Source organism: Manis javanica, chromosome 8, assembly GCF_040802235.1.
Source record: "Manis javanica isolate MJ-LG chromosome 8, MJ_LKY, whole genome shotgun sequence".
Classification (NCBI taxonomy): Eukaryota; Metazoa; Chordata; class Mammalia; order Pholidota; family Manidae; genus Manis; species Manis javanica.
This window is the reverse complement of record NC_133163.1, coordinates 68,731,716-68,742,500: the sequence shown is the minus strand read 5'-3', so window position 1 is coordinate 68,742,500 and position 10,785 is coordinate 68,731,716. Positions and strand designations below refer to the sequence as shown.

The following is a 10,785-nucleotide window of genomic DNA, read 5'->3' as shown; positions in this document are numbered from 1 at the left end:
TCATCCTTTTGACACTTCTAGGGAAAATGTAGTTTTGAAACTATCTCCCACCTCTTCTTTTCCTAATCTTATTCACCCCACACTCCCTATCACATCCCCCAAATACGACCAAATATTGACTGACAGCTTGAAAGTGCTAATCGAATCATTCCCAATCTATGTGTTCAGTACTTTGGCTTTAAAAAAATTAGATGCCCAAATCTTCCAGCTAATATCATTGCTCAATAGATAGGAAGAATTTTAACCAGAGCAAATTCAAGTACAGCTTTCAGACCAGCCAAGCCCAGGAGACAGGCAGGAGATCTGCCCTTCCGCAGCCGTTCTTCTGTCTGCATTAGCTGTTCTTGCTCAGGCTCCATCGGCCTGTCAGAGCCATCACAGTGATTGACTGCCCCGGCAGATGTGCTGCTATAACAGGTAACTTGATCATCCAGACCCATCTGTCTCTAAGTCCTCTTCAATTCACACTTTGAAAAATATTAGAGGCTGGGAGGGGTTGGATTCTTTGTTGTGATTTAAAAAAAAAAAGTAGGCTATCTGTATTTCACAAAAGGTTATCCTCTAGTAAGTGAATGGAAATATAGAGTATTTGAGCTCTTTAGCGAGATAAGATGCTTCTGGGACATATTACTATCAACATTTTAAACCAGCCAATAAGATCTGGGAGAATTTGAAAACCTGATTTCCAAAACACAATCTGAAGTTAAGGACCAATTTTAAAGAACCATGGTAATAATCGAATGATGTTTCAAAGATAACAGTTTCCATGAGAGTAAGACAGATGGGCTGTTTGTAAGTAGAGAGAAAAGAGGGGAACTTCATGCAATGGGAGCAATCCTGTGTCTTCTCTTCAGTGCCTATAGCCCAGTAAATTTCAGATGGGTCTGGAACAGGAATAGGCAGGAGTAACTCAAGCTTCACACTGAAATGTAGTTAATGAATTTACTAGTGTCACTATTTCTGATAATTACTTTTCACCAAAATATTTTGCTGGGCTTGTATGCAGAGGATTTCATTCTACAAGGTCAACACTCTTAAGTGTGGAGCTGTTCAGGATCTATCAACATACTCTATTAAAGAGAATATAATCTTGGTGATATCAGTGGCTAATGCTTTTCTCTTCTATTTCTCAGTAAAGTGTACTGCCTACTCACTACTAAGGGATGAACACTGGCTGAGAATGACATGGTGCAACATCTAAGGGGACATAACATTCTGAAGCAAGCAAAACAAGGTAAAATGAATGACAACTGACAAAAAAGCAAGTGAACTCAGTTTTTTTTCAAATGAGAGTAATAAAAAATATGCTGAGTATACAGCGATACTGTAGAGCCTGAAGAAATAATGTACAGAAAGATTTAGAAAAAAGTATTCATTTCTTCACAGAACTCCTTTACAATTCTGCTGGAGGCTAGCCCCTGATCATGCAATTCACCTTAGAAAGGTAGAATATGTCAATGTGCATTCGACTCCAAATCAAAATAAACAAGTAATAAATAAATTTCAAACATTCTCTTTCTTGGTTAGGGGCTCGTTCTCTAGATTTTGTTCTGGTCATGTTTGCTACTGGCCAAATCCATGATTTTATGTAAGATCCTTGGTGGACATGAGCATATTTTTTTCCCTTCAAATGAGAACCAGAAAATATAATATTTTATTATTTTTAATTAATAACTATTCTTTCACCTTCCATTTTTTTGGTGGGGGGAAAGGCCGGAGGGAGACTCAATTCTGTTATTGGTACTGCTTGAAAAGGCAGTGAGTGGCAAACAATTGTTTGGTTTGAGTAAAGCTACTGCATGCTTCAAAGACTTACCTACTACATTAAGCCCTGGCTGATTAATTCAGTTAACAGTGATCACTCTTCTCTACTCCTCACTTCCAAAATGAAGTCATATATTTGAAGCACAAATCTGTCCAAAATTTAGTATGAGCTGAGAATATAATGGCATAATTTTTAAAAAATCAACAATATCCTGACAAATTATATTTAAGTGACTTTACCATTTTTGTAATAAAAAAGTTAAATAAAAGGGAAGTGATCACTATTTTAGTAGTGTTTATTATTGCATACTGTGCAGTCATTTGCTCTGAAGTCCTTTTAGATGAAGTGGTATTTCTAAGCCAGAGCAATCTTCAGTACTTGCATGCCACGGAGTCAGATCTGCAAGTATTCCTGATATGGAACAAGAGATTCTTTTTTAAACTCTTGCATTTTCATCTACTTCACATCCTATAACTCACATTCTTAAAAAATGACTGAAGATTTTTCTTATTTCCATGTGGTTCCTGCTTTCTAAATTCTGTTGCTTGTTTTCTCCTTGGAGTTCTAAATGTTGCTTTAACATCTTTAGGTGTGACATAGATAGATTTAGAATGATGTAGTTAGCAAGTCTCAAGCTGCAGCTTTTAAATACATTTGAAAACCTTCTACTGAAGGAAAACAAGACATTCTTATCGGAAAGTTACATTTAATTTTAGAGGAATCTTGCAACTTTTCCTTCCAAAGATGCTGAATTTACTATGACTATTATTAACACATGTATGTAATTAATCCTTTATCGCACAGGCTTCTTCATGCACAGTTAATCAAAACCAGTTTATCCTTTGAACTGCACAAATACGAAATTTTTACAAGAGGGACAGAAGTCTATTTACCAAATCAAATTCAGTTATGTTTGAAAATCTGTGCCTTTACATAGGTTTATACCATATGATGTGTTGATCTTCTTGGGCACAATTTGCCTCTCTGTGTTCTACCATGTATCTGTAGTCCTGCATTCATCTCAACCCTGCCCTTGCAACATTTTTTTTCAACTAATTATATCCATAGAAAGAGTTCAGTGTAAATATGGTTTTAGCAGTTTATAACAAGAAAAGTGGCTTCCACTTATTTTAAGTTCAAGTTCTGTATACTCAATTACTGTTAGCAAGCGCTCCACCTACTGGCATACATGATGCCAAGCAAGCAGACCACGATAAGCAAGTCAGCAATAGCAGAAAAAGGTTTTTTACTCTGCGGATGAGAAAAGGAGCTCAGTTTCCCGAGTGTCAACCAGGATCAGTCTTGACTCCGACTTGCTGCTCACCAGGGTTAGGGGACTTCTTGGTATTGCCTTGACAAAGTGACAACCTAATTAAGAAGAAGATGCTCAGTGTAGTGTGCTGTATGAGGGTAGGATGATTCACTGAGAGTGGACTTTGGTAACTATAACAAAGAGGGGGGAGGGTGGTGGTGGTTCACATGCCAGAGCCTCAAAGTGCCTTTTATGCATAGTTGCAGTAATTAAATGCACACAAATATAGGTATAAAAAGCATTTTCTTGTCCAAAAAAATTCTTAAACAGGGTAGTCTTAAAATGAGTTAGGATTATAGACATACATATAGCTAATTTTGTCCACCAATGTCAATCTAAAAAATGTAATATTGTAGTAGCAAGAGGAAAATCAGTGCTTGAAGAAAAATCTTTAACCATTGCCCCCCAAGTCCATGAACTTTTTAGTTTAGTAGTCTTAGTAATGAATAATTATATGACAGAGAGTTTAGTATTAGGCATTATAGTAAAATCAAGGGAAATCGAACCAGCTCTGTTCCACAATGTCAACATAAGGTATAAATCATAACCTTCTGCCTACCCCACCCACCGCTATCCATCTTGACATCTCTTTCTAAGGACAGTTTACTATGTAATTATTGCCACTGTGCCCATATTGTGGTAGGTTCAAGTATGGCAATAAACAATATGGCAATTAATGTGAAATAATACAAGAGCAAATCAAGGTACATGGTTTAGATATAGAGGCAAAGCAGCAGGAACACTGAAAATAACCCTAATGGGCTGTTGATATGGAAATGCCTTTTTCTAATAATGTCTCAGGGTGTTACTGTGACTAGAGCTGGAAAAAAAGAAATGCTGAAGGGAGAATGTCTATATGAAAGACTCCTTGGGATCAACTGTACTTTCCATCTTCTCCAGAATTAGAGAAGAGTCATCATATCCTTTCATAGCATGGGAAGGTGTCTTGACTCCAGAAACCCTTACAGTTTGCAGCTAAACCAGGATAATACACTATGGCACTAAGTAATAGAACTATTCTGGATTGACGAATATGTGTGCGCAGATACTGGAATAGCTTTGTAACTGCTTTAGTAAGAGCCCAGTAAACTGCATCCCAGATGCATGAATTTCTCTTTTGGCTTTGCAAAGGAAGTGTTCACAGCTAAGGGAGAAAAAAAAAATCACTTCTATTAAGCATTTACCCTGCAAAACAGAGACTGAGGAATCTTAGCACATGAAGACACAACAAAATTTACCTGACCCTTCCAAGCTAAGGAAAACAAGACAGAAGGTCCTCTCTAGAGGCTGTATCATATATATGTTCGGAGGCTGTGCTGCCCATATGTTCAATAGGACTGTTGAATCTCAAAGTTATAATAATTTGCAACGAGGTGCCAGAACCAATTATTAAATATCATATGATCCAACCGAGATGAAATAAAAATATACAGGGTCGATTTTACTGGCTTTGACTATTATAAGGCATTTAAAGTACTTTGAATTTACAGTGTAACTTGAGGGTTGTATTAACGACTTCCTTATGTTAGAATTTTGTTCCCAGCTGAATATCATAAGCTAAATGCAGATGGCATACTTTTCCAAGGACAAAGGGAGTCTTGGCCTTATCCTTTCTTTTTGATTTGTATATCAACTCAGGAAAAGGAGATAGGCCATTATGATATCTTCCACTAATGTAAATCTTTATTCAAAAGCGCAAATGACAGCCAAAAGTACAATTCAAGTGAGAAAAAAGGTAGTTGTGATAGTATCACAGAATGATACAATCTCAGCCAAATCACTGCTTATAGTGTAGAAAAAGGAGCCTTTAGTCTTCAGTAGAAACAGTCATAATTTATTTACCATGGTATCTCTAAAATATGAATGAGTGAATGATCTGAATTTTGGCTCTTGAAGCCAAAGTCAGTTCTCTCTCCCCGATTGCTGAGTTGCAACTCTTAGTGGGATCAAGGAGATGTGGGCTGGTGGCTTGCCACCTGCAAAGCAACATGCATTCGGAAGACAAGGGCACTTCCTGGGTTCTTTCTTCTGCTGTTACCTCAAAAGTGCTACTGAGGGTTTCAGTCAAGTCCTCAGAATCAAAATAAGATTGTTCTACTTTTATAACTTGTTGCTCGAACAAAATCATCTCTCTGAACAGATTTTCTTGGGAATCAAAGTTGAAAGGAAAGCTCCTATAGTATAGTAGAAAATATAATGTATATGGCCTCTTCTCCAGTCTGAGCATAGTGAGTCTGATAAATCCTCCTTGTGATCACTTCGGGAGATTAAAGAATGTCTTCCCTCGGTCACTGGATCCCTGCAAGCATAGGACTGTGTTTGTCTATGTATGTTTACAGCACCTGTCAGTTGATACATGAGAAACAAGAAGAGTAATGTAAACTGATGCCCCGCTTTGGCTGAATATTTAATGCAGTGCACCAGAAAGAAAAGTACAAACATTCTACTTTCCCAATGCTTGTCTTCCATGCCCTCTTTTAACGTTCTCTGGGGAGAGGTGGGTTTCGATCTTGGTCAGAGCAAGTACCCATTTACTTGAGAGTCTTCACTTTCTTGTCTCGGCTTCCTTCCTGTCTACTAAAATGAAATTTATTTTATTTTAGCCACCTCTGAGAAGACTTGTGTGTATATATTTTCAGATAAATTGGATTGTCCATATGGATTTTTAAATCAGTTTTCAGATCAAGTTTAGAAATATGTAAACTGTTGTTTGACCAGGCCAGAGTGGAACATATCACTCAGATGAAGAGCACCCAGTACTATAAAGTGGTCTTTAAATGAGAAACCTAGAGTGTAAGTCAATTAAAATGGCCAATAATGGGAAAACAAGTGCCCATTTCAGAGTTAATGTAAGACATTTAACTCTAGCAAAGTTGCATTATACATTTTTATTAAATTGAGGCTATATTCACACTTATTGTGGTTTGAAATGTGAACCAATATTTTCTATCTTTGGTTTCCTTGCTTTAAGATCTCTTAATGTGCTTAAGATGTAATTGACAATATCATATGACTATTTTAAGTTTTCAAGTTAGTATCTCCAAAGTTGTAATTTAATTTAAATCAATAAAGGTCCATTAAACTACTGTGCTCTCTCATAAAACAATATCTGATTTGAAATTAATGTCAAAAGACCCTAGGATTCCTAAAACTCTTGATTCTTTGTATTTTAACCTTATTTACAACATAAGACACCCTATTTTAAAGAGCACTATCATTGAGCACAATATAAAGTATTAACTTTCAAATATGTATTCAATGCTGTTTAAACCTTAGACCTGCTGTTTTTCAATAATCTTTATAATAAGAGAAAGAGAAAAAGATTAAGCTTCCAGTAACAAGAGCAACAAAAAATACAATCATGCCTCCTCAAATCCTTACTGAAAGACATGCAAAAATGATACCAGTAACCCTTGAAACCATTTGTAGAACATCTGCAAACCTGGATCTTAGAGGAGAGGAAAAAGAGAGTTTCCATAAATCTAGAAGTCATAACAGGACTGGTGAAAAGATCTCCATCCACTTTCCAAGTGAAGTCTTCACATTGAAAGGGAAGATAATGCCACATGCCAATTAGCAAAGAAAAAAAAAAACAAGAGAAAAACAAGGGAAAATGTATTCAAACTCATGGCTGAACATTTGCACTAATGTCATTGGGGATATGTTAAACTCTAAAGTGACAGCTTGAAAACTCCAACTTGTCCATAGGTTAATTTCTTAATACCTAGTCGTGTTCTAGTTTTGCTCCAGGCAACTCTGAAGAGTCTGACTTCCTTTCATGCATATCAGTTTCATTTCTCTTGGCAGGTAATCCCCCATGAACGAAAAGATTTATAAGTGTGAAAAGGGTTAGGACAAAACATTATAGAATGTCGTGTATGTCTGCCATTTCATGCTGTCGTGTGTTATTAATAACATTCAGTACTTCCCTGATGTTAGACAGTCCTAAGTACTGGCAGTATATTATCGCATTAAATTCTCTTTTAACAACCTTGGCAAATATTCTTCTGCCTATTTCTCAACATGATGTAGTTGAGACATATAGAAGTCTAAGTGAGTTGCGGTAGGTCATGGAACAAGTAATAGTATAGAGATTCTTAAACAAACAAGTCTCACTCCCAAGTTCTTCCTCAAAAGTCTACTCTGCTCTTCTCATAAATTTTAGCCCTTGAGAATTTACCCATGTAATGTTGGGATTGGAAACATCACATGCCAAGTGCAGGTGCATGTTTTACTTCCTAGAAATGGAAATGAAGTCACAATACAACAACTTTTAGGTTTTGAGGATAAAATGAATTAGTATCAGTATATCATACAACAAATGCTATTCAGAAGTGTTAGATATTACGGTCATTGTTATTAGCAAAGCCTCACCAAAATGATATGGAGTTCACCTTAAATGGTACGTGTAATGAAAGCTCAATAGAAAGACACAATGACCAAGAAGGAGGGAAAATGTTTAATTATGCAACCTCAAGCAATTCCTTTCATTCCTTCCCCCTGCATTTTCATTTGAGCTTGAGAGGACCATGGGATCATGTGACGTGATTTATCCAGAGTAGGTTGATTATGTAGATAGGAAGACAGAAACACCTCATTTTTACTTCCACCAATAGCACATTCATAGACATGGAACTTGAAGTGCCGTCTTTTCAATAAGTCATTAAATTCAAAAACTACAGATAATGAGAATTTATAACCCACAGGGGTTTTCTTTCACAGATGATACACAGTTTGTCTCTTTTTGTACTTTATTTAAATTAGCAATCCAGAAAATATCTAATTTTCTACTACTCTATGTCTCATCACCACCATCAAGAATATACATTTGTTTTAAGTTAAGCCTATAACAAAAATGACTTAAGTTTAATCAAAATAATAGTAAAAATGACTGCCTCACTTGGGTCAAACAGGTGAATAGGTTGTTTTTGCAATTTGGCAACAGGAAAGTTTGGATCCTGAATTTTAAAAGTGATGCAGAGACATAACATTTTATAATAAATGGTATGGAAAGATACCTGATAAGACAACAAGGAGGTGAGGTGACTGATAGTTCCAAATAACTTAAACTTTTAAACTCTCTGATTACTTTGAGCATTCACTTGTTTCCTTAATATTGAAGCCACCCTGGATTCTCTTCCTTTTGGAAGAATGAGTATGAGTTTTGTCTGGTTATAGAAATGTGCAAACTGGAATTTTGGTGTTCTTACTTAAAAAGTAGATTAGGTAAATAGTTATGAAAACATGAATTCTACTTGGTGGAATGTTTCCAGGCCATGGAGAATGAGCTGGTTTTCCTCCAGAGAGTTGTTACCATCTCTGAGGAATTATAGTTACTTGGTCATAGGAGAGTATAGAGAAATCAAATGAGATACTGAAGGCCCTTGCAGATCTCACTAAGTAAGGGAAACTTCATTGGCCCTGTATTTGATTGCATTTTATATAATATAGGTAAACAGGTTTTTTTCAACAGTATTTAATTCACAGGGAGATTTTAGCAAATACTATTTAGATCTTCTAGATGAGTATAATGATATTTTTAAAGTTTAAGATGTTTAGAAGAATGTTAGTGTAAGCAATAAATGTTGTCCCAAACCGAACTAAGTAAACATTCATGACATGAAAAGTTTGACTCTGGAATTTCTGAACTTCAAACAAGAATGATTTCTTTCTGGAAAAGACCAAATGAAGGTACCTGCTACATCACTATAATTACTAGGAAACCCCAAATATCTAACATTCCTGATAATAATTATTTATGTCAGTGACAAAATGATGTTAACCAAGAATTTTGTTTTTGATAAGATTTACACTAGATTGTCTTTTTTTTTTCCAAATGGAGATACTACTAAAAAATTTTTTCTTCCACTTTCCCACAATAAAAAAACAGTATAGCCAAGAGATGGTTTTTGAATTCTGGTCTGTGGTGGAATATCCAGGGGTGTTATGTGATTTGATTGGTGTTGACCACTAAGCAAAATGATTTGTTTAGAAGTGAGACTTTAGTTAACTGTGGATAAACGAAAACATTTTAGTGACCTTGAAATACTCAGAAAATACTAACTACAAGGGTAAATGAACACAGATACTGTTTATCCAGAAGATGAATTCTTTCAGCTCTACATATGCCCATATAAGATTGTGTAATTTCTTAGACCTCTGTTAATTGAGGATGCAAATACAAATATGAAAAAAGTATTCTTTCATTTCCTAACAGTTGGTCTAGTTGTCACAAGATTAAAAAGTGAAAAATTCAAGTCATATCTATATCTGTATCAGTATTTGTATTTCTATCTATTTCTATCTTCAGATGTTTGGGACACAGAAGTAGTTTAAACTGTTTGACTCCTGTGTTGCCTATGATCAATTGGACCAATATTAATTCAGTCAATTGAGAATACTATCCAATAGTTGTAAGTGTAAATAGGGTAATAAAATGTGAATTAAAAATACCAGAGTAGGATAGTTATTAAAATTTAGAACATATGCTTTTGCCATATTAAAAACTCCTTTTGTTTAAAAGGTATGTCCTATGTTTCTAAAAATAGGAAAACTTTCAGTCTTTTAAGGAGATACTGCATTATATAAATCTTTTGGTTAACTTTACATTAACTAATTAGTAAACTGCTTGACAATATGCATTAAAAAAATTGGATCAATGTTTATGCCTTTTATGTAAGTCCATAAGTGCTCATTTATTAGAACATGTAAATATGTACTCATACATATTTATGCATACACACTAGTACCAAACTTAGTATCTGACAGTTGTTGTTCAATATATATTTACTGATTTAATAAAGGCATATAATGATATAATTAAATGTAGACTTATTTATTAAATTTATAACCAATTTTTAGATACCAAATATTGACTTATATCCAGGAAAGTGAAGTTGCTTTTTTGACCTTAGCAATCTCACATATGGTTAAATAATTATGGTCCACTAGAACATAAAGAATGAGTGTAATGATTTCTCATTTTTAATGATTAATTCTAAGGATAAAATGATATATGTGCCTTTAAACAGGGAGCTAACATGGTATTCTACTTGTTAAAAAAAAAAGGAAAACTTGTTCTTACTTTCTATTCTCTGATTCTAAAACTAGCGTGATGCTCCACATCTATTTACCTCACTGTTAATTTGGGTTACATAAAATGTATTCAATGTATTTCAATTCCAAAGACCAGCTTTCTGATATGAAATCAATAAAAAATATCATTTTCAAGGCCAATTAATTTATGTGATTTGACTATCTAGCTATTTTACAGTTATGTTTTGTTTTTATTCAATGGATTGAATGCTGTGTTTTGTTTTCAACAGATGTGACTTTGAGTGCATTGGAGAACAATTTCTGCATTTGGTTTAGAATTTTAAATGAACATGCCATCTAATGATTTGCCCAGCATAAGCAGTCACTTTAAAAGTGGTACTGGAAGCAAGAAAAATTACTTAAAGGATCAGTTACATCTAAAATGATGAAATCAATAAAAATATTTTCTCTGGGATTCTTTCTTTCTGATAAGCAAAATCTTTGCTTAAAAGCCACATTAAAATTTAATCACAATCTGTGTGCTTTAGCAATTGATAATTTCTGGACAGCTGTCTTCTGCTTTGTTTAAGTCTTGTGTTCCTTCTGTTTAAGTTATGCCTTTTAATAGCTGGATTAAGTACATTTGGTTTTAAAATATAGTATTAGAATAGGA

At 34.7% G+C, this 10,785-nt stretch overlaps 1 long non-coding RNA gene across 1 annotated transcript; it reads left to right on the top strand.

Annotated features, from left to right (window-relative positions):
• The first annotated feature begins 258 nt into the window (after positions 1 to 258).
• On the top strand, positions 259 to 10,785 carry LOC140843272 (uncharacterized). The gene is made up of 3 exons (XR_012120887.1): positions 259 to 417; positions 1,134 to 1,234; positions 10,403 to 10,785. It is a non-coding gene; the product is annotated as an uncharacterized lncRNA (long non-coding RNA).